Source organism: Ascaphus truei, chromosome 13 (genome assembly GCF_040206685.1).
Source record: "Ascaphus truei isolate aAscTru1 chromosome 13, aAscTru1.hap1, whole genome shotgun sequence".
NCBI lineage: Eukaryota > Metazoa > Chordata > Amphibia > Anura > Ascaphidae > Ascaphus > Ascaphus truei.
Genome location: NC_134495.1, coordinates 49,404,360 through 49,412,323, shown reverse-complemented (window position 1 = coordinate 49,412,323; position 7,964 = coordinate 49,404,360). Strand labels below are relative to the sequence as shown.

The window sequence follows — 7,964 nt, the reverse complement described above, 5'->3', positions numbered from 1 at the left end:
TCAGCACCAGAGACCCCCGGCATGAATCCAGCTTGGAAAAAACGCATTTTATCATCGCAGCTTCACCTTCTGCCAATGGGCTGAGGTGAAGGTGCTCAAAAGTGTCCTATACACAGGAAGGAGGGGGGTACAATCTGGATATTGATTATTATTAATGCAAGCATTTGAGTATCCAAAAGTTGGGGCACCAGATACCCTGAAGGTGGGGGTACGGTAGTCCAGAGACAGCCTCCTCCACCTCATTGGGTTGGCCCTGAGTACTCACTGTACCACTGCTTTCACCAGAGTCTCCCCTCCATCGCGTGCTGCTGTGGAGAATGAAGTCCAGCGAAGTAGAGAGTAATGCAGCGCACCGCGATCCAAAAGAAGAACAGGTCTGGCCAAGAATATGTGATCTTTATTGAAGTGTCATAAAATCAAGGGATGCAACCCTTCTACGCGTTTCGTGCATAGCACTTTATCAACTTTTGTGGCTGGACAATTTGGAGAAGAAACAGCAATTTTAAAGTGGCGATCAGCCGCAATAAGCTGATCAGGGCTTATAGAATTGAGCGTGTTTGAAAAACTGGCGATCAGTGCCGAAAGTGGCTTATCACCGCGCGTCTGCCGATTTGTAATTTTTATTTATTATTTATTTTTCGGCAAAAAAACGGTAATTTTTGCTCTTATCGCCAGCTTCTCTGGGCTTACTGAATCGCTGTAGGCTTTTTTGGCGATAAGCTGGTGATAAGTGGCTTATCGCTGCTTACTGCATGAGGGCCGTAGGGAGGATTTGTTCCTATAAAGCAGGGGTGGGGAACGTCCGGCCCGCGAAAATCATTTGGTCCGGCCCCCGGGAAGCAAGCCTGCAAGAATGTTTAAACAAAAAAAACTCCCCCTCTCCTGATTGGCTGCCCGTGCTGTCACTCTGCCAAGATTTGTTTTTTGGCCCGCTTCTTCATACATGGAGCAAGTGTAGGGTGCAAGCCGGGCCTCCCCTTCCCTCAGCACTGCCCCCCTCCCTTCTCTCCTCCAGTAATGCCGGGCCTCCCCTTCCCTCAGCACTGCCCCCCTCCCTTCTCTCCTCCAGTAATGCCGGGCCTCCCCTTCCCTCAGCACTGCCCCCCTCCCTTCTCTCCTCCAGTAATGCCGGGCCCTCCCCTTCCCTCAGCACTGCCCCCCTCCCTTCTCTCCTCCAGTAATGCCGGGCCCTCCCCTTCCTTCCATCAGCACTGCCCCCTCCCTTCTCTCCTCCAGTAATGCCGGGCCTCCCCTTCCCTCAGCACTGCCCCCCTCCCTTCTCTCCTCCAGTAATGCCGGGCCTCCCCTTCCCTCAGCACTGCCCCCCTCCCTTCTCTCCTCCAGTAATGCCGAGCCCTCCCCTTTCCCTCAGCACTGCCCCCTCCCTTCTCTCCTCCAGTAATGCCGGACCCTCCCCTTCCCTTCCATAAGCACTGCCCCCTCCCTTCTCTCCTCCAGTAATGCCGGGCCTCCCCTTTCCTCAGCACTGCCCCCCTCCCTTCTCTCCTCCAGTAATGCCGGGCCTCCCCTTCCCTCAGCACTGCCCCCCTCCCTTCTCTCCTCCAGTAATGCCGGGCCTCCCTTCCCTCAGCACTGCTCCCTCCCTTCTCTCCTCCAGTAATGCCGGGCCTCCCCTTCCCTCGGCACTGCCCCCCTCCCTTCTCTCCTCCAGTAATGCCGGGCCTCCCCTTCCCTCAGCACTGCCCCCCTCCCTTCTCTCCTCCAGTAATGCCGGGCCTCCCCTTCCTCAGCACTGCCCCCCTCCCTTCTCTCCTCCAGTAATGCCGGGCCTCCCCTTCCCTCAGCATTGCCCCCCTCCCTTCTCTCCTCCAGTAATGCCGGGCCTCCCCTTCCCTCAGCACTGCCCTCCTCCCTTCTCTCCTCCAGTAATGCCGGGCCTCACCTTGCCTCAGCACTGCCCCCTCCCTTCTCTCCTCCAGTAATGCCGGGCGTCCCCTTCCCTCAGCGCTGCCCCCTCCCTTCTCTCCTCCAGTAATGCCGGGCCTCCCCTTCCCTCAGCACCGCCCCCCTCCCTTCTCTCCTCCAGTAATGCCGGGCCTCCCCTTCCCTCAGCACCGCCCCCCTCCCTTCTCTCCTCCTGTAATGCCGGGCCTCCCCTTCCCTCAGCACTGCCCCCTCCCTTCTCTCCTCAGTAATGCCGGGTCCTCCCTTCCCTCAGCACTGCCCCTCTCCCTTCTCTCCTCCAGTAATGCCGGGCCTCCCCTTCCCTCCTCCAGTAATGCCAGGCCTCCCCTTCCCTCAGCACTGCCCCCCTCCCTTCTCTCCTCCAGTAATGCCGGGGCCCTCCCCTTCCCTCAGCACTGCCCACCTCCTATCTCTCCTCCAGTAATGCTGGGCCTCCCCTTCCCTCAGCACTGCCCCCCTCCCTTCTCTCCTCCAGTAATGCCGGGCCTCCCCTTCCCTCGGCACTGCCCCCCTCCCTTCTCTCCTCCACTAATGCCGGGCCTCCCCTTCCCTCGGCACTGCCCCCCTCCTTCTCTCCTCCAGTAATGCCGGGCCTCCCCTTCCCTCGGCTCTGCCCCCCTCCCTTCTCTCCTCCAGTAATGCCGGGCCTCCCCTTCCCTCGGCACTGCCCCCCTCCCTTCTCTCCTCCAGTAATGCCGGGCCTCCCCTTCCCTCAGCACTGCCCCCCTCCCTTCTCTCTCCAGTAATGCCGGGCCTCCCCTTCCCTCAGCACTGCCCCCTCCCTTCTCTCCTCCAGTAATGCCGGGCCTCCCCTTCCCTCAGCACTGCCCCTCCCTTCTCTCCTCCAGTAATGCCGGGCCTCCCCTTCCCTCAGCACTGCCCCATCCCTTCTCTCCTCCAGTAATGCCGGGCCCTCCCCTTCCCTCAGCACTACCCCCTCCCTTCTCTCCTCCAGTAATGCCGGGCCCTCCCCTACCCTATCATCAGCACTGCCCCTCCCTTCTCTCCTCCAGTAATGCCGGGCCTCCCCTTCCCTCCTCCAGTAATGCCGGGCCTCCCCTTCCCTCAGCACTGCCCCCCTCCCTTCTCTCCTCCAGTAATGCCGGGTCCTTCCCTTTCCTCAGCACTGCCCCCCTCCCTTCTCTCCTCCAGTAATGCCGGGCCCTCCCCTTCCCTCAGCACTGCCCACCTCCCTTCTCTCCTCCAGTAATGCTGGGCCTCCCCTTCCCACAGCACTGCCCCCCTCCCTTCTCTCCTCCAGTAATGCGGGCCTCCCCTTCCCTCAGCACTGCCCCCCTCCCTTCTCTCCTCTAGTAATGCCGGGCCTCCCCTTCCCTCAGCACTGCCCCCCTCCCTTCTCTCCTCCAGTAATGCCGAGCCCTCCCCTTCCCTTAGCACTGCCCCCCTCCCTTCTCTCCTCCAGTAATGCCGGACCCTCCCCTTCCCTTCCATAAGCACTGCCCCCTCCCTTCTCTCATCCAGTAATGCCGGGCCTCCCCTTTCCTCAGCACTGCCCCCCTCCCTTCTCTCCTCAGTAATGCCGGGCCTCCCCTTCCCTCAGCACTGCCCCCCTCCCTTCTCTCCTCCAGTAATGCCGGGCCTCCCCTTCCCTCAGCACTGCTCCCTCCCTTCTCTCCTCCAGTAATGCCGGGCCTCCCCTTCCCTCGGCACTGCCCCCCTCCCTTCTCTCCTCCAGTAATGCCGGGCCTCCCCTTCCCTCAGCACTGCCCCCCTCCCTTCTCTCCTCCAGTAATGCCGGGCCTCCCCTTCCTCAGCACTGCCCCCCTCCCTTCTCTCCTCCAGTAATGCCGGGCCCTCCCCTTCCCTCAGCACTGCCCACCTCCCTGCTCTCCTCCAGTAATGCCGGGCCTCCCCTTCCCTCAGCACTGCCCCCCTCCCTTCTCTCCTCCAGTAATGCCGGCCCTCCCCTTCCCTCAGCACTGCCCACCTCCCTTCTCTCCTCCAGTAATGCTGGGCCTCCCCTTCCCACAGCACTGCCCCCCTCCCTTCTCTCCTCCAGTAATGCCGGGCCTCCCCTTCCCTCAGCACTGCCCCCCTCCCTTCTCTCCTCCAGTAATGCCGGGCCTCCCCTTCCCTCAGCACTGCCCCCCTCCCTTCTCTCCTCCAGTAATGCCGGGCCCTCCCCTTCCCTCAGCACTGCCCCCATCCCTTCTCTCCTCCTGTAATGCCGGGCCTCCCCTTCCCTCAGCACTGCCCCCATCCCTTCTCTCCTCCAGTAATGCCGGGCCTCCCCTTCCCTCAGCACTGCCCCCCTCCCTTCTCTCCACCAGTAATGCCGGGCCTCCCCTTCCCTCGGCACTGCCCCCCTCCCTTCTCTCCTCCAGTAATGCCGGGCCTCCCCTTCCCTCGGCACTGCCCTCCTCCCTTCTCTCCTCCAGTAATGCAGGGCCTCCCCTTCCATCGGCACTGCCCCCCTCCCTTCTCTCCTCCAGTAATGCCGGGCCTCCCCTTCCCTCAGCACTGCCCCCCTCCCTTCTCTCTCCAGTAATGCCGAGCCCTCCCCTTCCCTCAGCACTGTCCCCCCTCCCTTCTCTCCTCCAGTAATGCCGGGCCCTCCCCTTCCCTTCCATAAGCACTGCCCCCCTACCTTCTCTCTCCAGTAATGCCGGGCCTCCCCTTCCCTCAGCACTGCCCCCATCCCTTCTCTCCTCCAGTAATGCCGGGCCCTCCCCTTCCCTCAGCACTGCCACCCTCCCTTCTCTCCTCCAGTATTGCCGGGCCCTCCCCTTCCCTCAGCACTGCCCCTCTCCCTTCTCTCCTCCAGTAATGCCGGGCCTCCCCTTCCCTCCTCCAGTAATGCCGGGCCTCCCCTTCCCTCAGCACTGCCCCCATCCCTTCTCTCCTCCAGTAATGCCGGGCCTCCCTTCCCTCAGCACTGCCCTCATCCCTTCTCTCCTCCAGTAATGCCGGGCCTCCCCTTCCCTCAGTACTGCCCCCCTCCCTTCTCTCCTCCAGTAATGCCGGGCCTCCCTTCCCTCAGCACTGCCCCCCTCCCTTCTCTCCTCCAGTAATGCCGGGCCCTCCCCTTCCCTCAGCACTGCTCACCTCCCTTCTCTCCTCCAGTAATGCTGGGCCTCCCCTTCCTTTAGCACTGCCCCCCTCCCTTCTCTCCTCCAGGGGGTAATGCCGGGCTTCCCCTTCCCTCAGCACTGCCCCCCTCCCTTCTCTCCTCCAGTAATGCCGGGCCTCCCCTTCCCTCGGCACTGCCCCCCTCCCTTCTCTCCTCCAGTAATGCCAGGCCTCCCTTCCCTCGGCACTGCCCCCCTCCCTTCTCTCCTCCAGTAATGCCGGGCCTCCCCTTCCCTCAGCACTGCCCCCCTCCCTTCTCTCCTCCAGTAATGCCGGGCCTCCCCTTCCCTCAGCACTGCCCCCTCCCTTCTCTCCTCCACTAATGCCGGGCCTCCCCTTCCCTCGGCACTGCCCCCCTCCCTTCTCTCCTCCAGTAATGCCTGGCCTCCCCTTCCCTCGGCACTGCCCCCCTCCCTTCTCTCCTCCAGTAATGCGGCCTCCCCTTCCCTCAGCACTGCCCCATCCCTTCTCTCCAGTAATGCCGGGCCTCCCCTTCCCTCAGCACTGCCCCCTCCCTTCTCTCCTCCAGTAATGCCGGGCCTCCCCTTCCTCAGCACTGCCCCCCTCCCTTCTCTCCTCCAGTAATGCCGGGCCTCCCTTCCCTCAGCACTGCCCCCATCCCTTCTCTCCTCCAGTAATGCCGGGCCCTCCCCTTCCCTCGGCACTGCCCCCTCCCTTCTCTCCTCCAGTAATGCCGGGCCTCCCCTTCCCTCGGCACTGCCCCCCTCCCTTCTCTCCTCCAGTAATGCCGGGCCTCCCCTTCCCTCGGCACTGCCCCCCTCCCTTCTCTCTCCAGTAATGCCGGGCCTCCCCTTCCCTCAGCACTGCCCCCTCCCTTCTCTCCGCCAGTAATGCCGAGCCTCCCCTTCCCTCAGCACTGCCCCCCTCCCTTCTCTCCTCCAGTAATGCCGGGCCTCCCCTTCCCTCAGCACTGCCCCCATTCCTTCTCTCCTCCAGTAATGCCGGGCCCTCCCTTCCCTCAGCACTGCCACCCTCCCTTCTCTCCTCCAGTAATGCCGGTCCCTCCCCTTCCCTCAGCACTGCCCCTCTCCCTTCTCTCCTCCAGTAATGCTGGGCCTCCCCTTCCCTCCTCCAGTAATGCCGGGCCTCCCCTTCCCTCAGCACTGCCCCATCCCTTCTCTCCTCCAGTAATGCCGGGCCTCCCCTTCCCACAGCACTGCCCTCATCCCTTCTCTCCTCCAGTAATGCCGGGCCTCCCCTTCCCTCAGTGCTGCCCCCCTCCCTTCTCTCCTCCAGTAATGCCGGGCCTCCCCTTCCCTCAGCACTGCCCCCCTCCCTTCTCTCCTCCAGTAATGCCGGGCCCACCCCTTACCTCAGCACTGCCCCCCTCCCTTCTCTCCTCCAGTAATGCCGGGCCCTCCCTTCCCTCAGCACTGCCCCATCCCTTCTCTCCTCCAGTAATGCCGGGCCTCCCCTTCCCTCAGCACTGCCCCCATCCCTTCTCTCCTCCAGTAATACCGGGCCCTCCCCTTCCCTCAGCACTGCCCACCTCCCTTCTCTCCTCCAGTAATGCTGGGCCTCCCTTCCCTCAGCACTGCCCCCCTCCTTTCTCTCCTCCAGTAATGCCAGGCCTCCCTTCCCTCAGCACTGCCCCCCTCCCTTCTCTCCTCCAGTAATGCCGGGCCTCCCTTCCCTCGGCACTGCCCCCCTCCCTTCTCTCCTCCAGTAATGCCGGGCCTCCCCTTCCCTCGGCACTGCCCCCCTCCCTTCTCTCCTCCAGTAATGCCGGGCCTCCCCTTCCCTCAGCACTGCCCCCCTCCCTTCTCTCCTCCAGTAATGCCGGGCCTCCCCTTCCCTCAGCACTGCCCCCCTCCCTTCTCTCCTCCACTAATGCCGGGCCTCCCCTTCCCTCGGCACTGCCCCCCTCCCTTCTCTCCTCCAGTAATGCCGGGCCTCCCCTTCCCTCGGCACTGCCCCCTCCCTTCTCTCCTCCAGTAATGCCTGGCCTCCCCTTCCCTCGGCACTGCCCCCCTCCCTTCTCTCCTCCAGTAATGCCGGGCCTCCCCTTCCCTCAGCACTGCCCCCCTCCCTTCTCTCTCCAGTAATGCCGGGCCTCCCTTTCCCTCAGCACTGCCCCCTCCCTTCTCTCCTCCAGTAATGCCGGGCCTCCCCTTCCCTCAGCACTGCCCCCCTCCCTTCTCTCCTCAGTAATGCCGGACCTCCCTTCCCTCAGCACTGCCCCCATACCTTCTCTCCTCCAGTAATGCCGGGCCCTCCCCTTCCCTCAGCACTGCCCCTCTCCCTTCTCTCCTCCAGTAATGCCGGCCTCCCCTTCCCTCCTCCAGTAATGCCGGGCCCTCCCCTTCCCTCAGCACTGCCCCTCTCCCTTCTCTCCTCCAGTAATGCCTGGCCACCCCTTACCTCAGCACTGCCACCCTCCCTTCTCTCCTCCAGTAATGCCGGGCCCTCCCCTTCCCTCAGCACTGCCCCCATCCCTTCTCTCCTCCAGTAATGCCGGGCCTCCCCTTCCTCAGCACTGCCCCCCTCCCTTCTCTCCTCCAGTAATGCCGGGTCCTTCCCTTTCCTCAGCACTGCCCCCCTCCCTTCTCTCCTCCAGTAATGCCGGGCCTCCCCTTCCCTCAGCACTGCCCCCCTGCCTGCTCTCCTCCAGTAATGCCGGGCCTCCCCTTCCTCAGCACTGCCCCCCTCCCTTCTCTCCTCCAGTAATGCCGGGCCCTCCCCTTCCCTCAGCACTGCCCACCTCCCTTCTCTCCTCCAGTAATGCTGGGCCTCCCCTTCCCACAGCACTGCCCCCCTCCCTTCTCTCCTCCAGTAATGCCGGGGCCTCCCCTTCCCTCAGCACTGCCCCCCTCCCTTCTCTCCTCCAGTAATGCCGGGCCTCCCCTTCCCTCAGCACTGCCCCCCTCCCTTCTCTCCTCCAGTAATGCCGAGCCCTCCCCTTCCCTTAGCACTGCCCCCCTCCCTTC

At 63.4% G+C, this 7,964-nt stretch overlaps 1 long non-coding RNA gene across 6 annotated transcripts in view; it reads left to right on the top strand.

Annotated features, from left to right (window-relative positions):
• Window positions 1-7,964, top strand: part of LOC142465178 (uncharacterized) — a 79,303-nt gene that overhangs the window by 30,235 nt on the left and 41,104 nt on the right. The gene's annotated exons all lie outside the window — the stretch shown is intronic.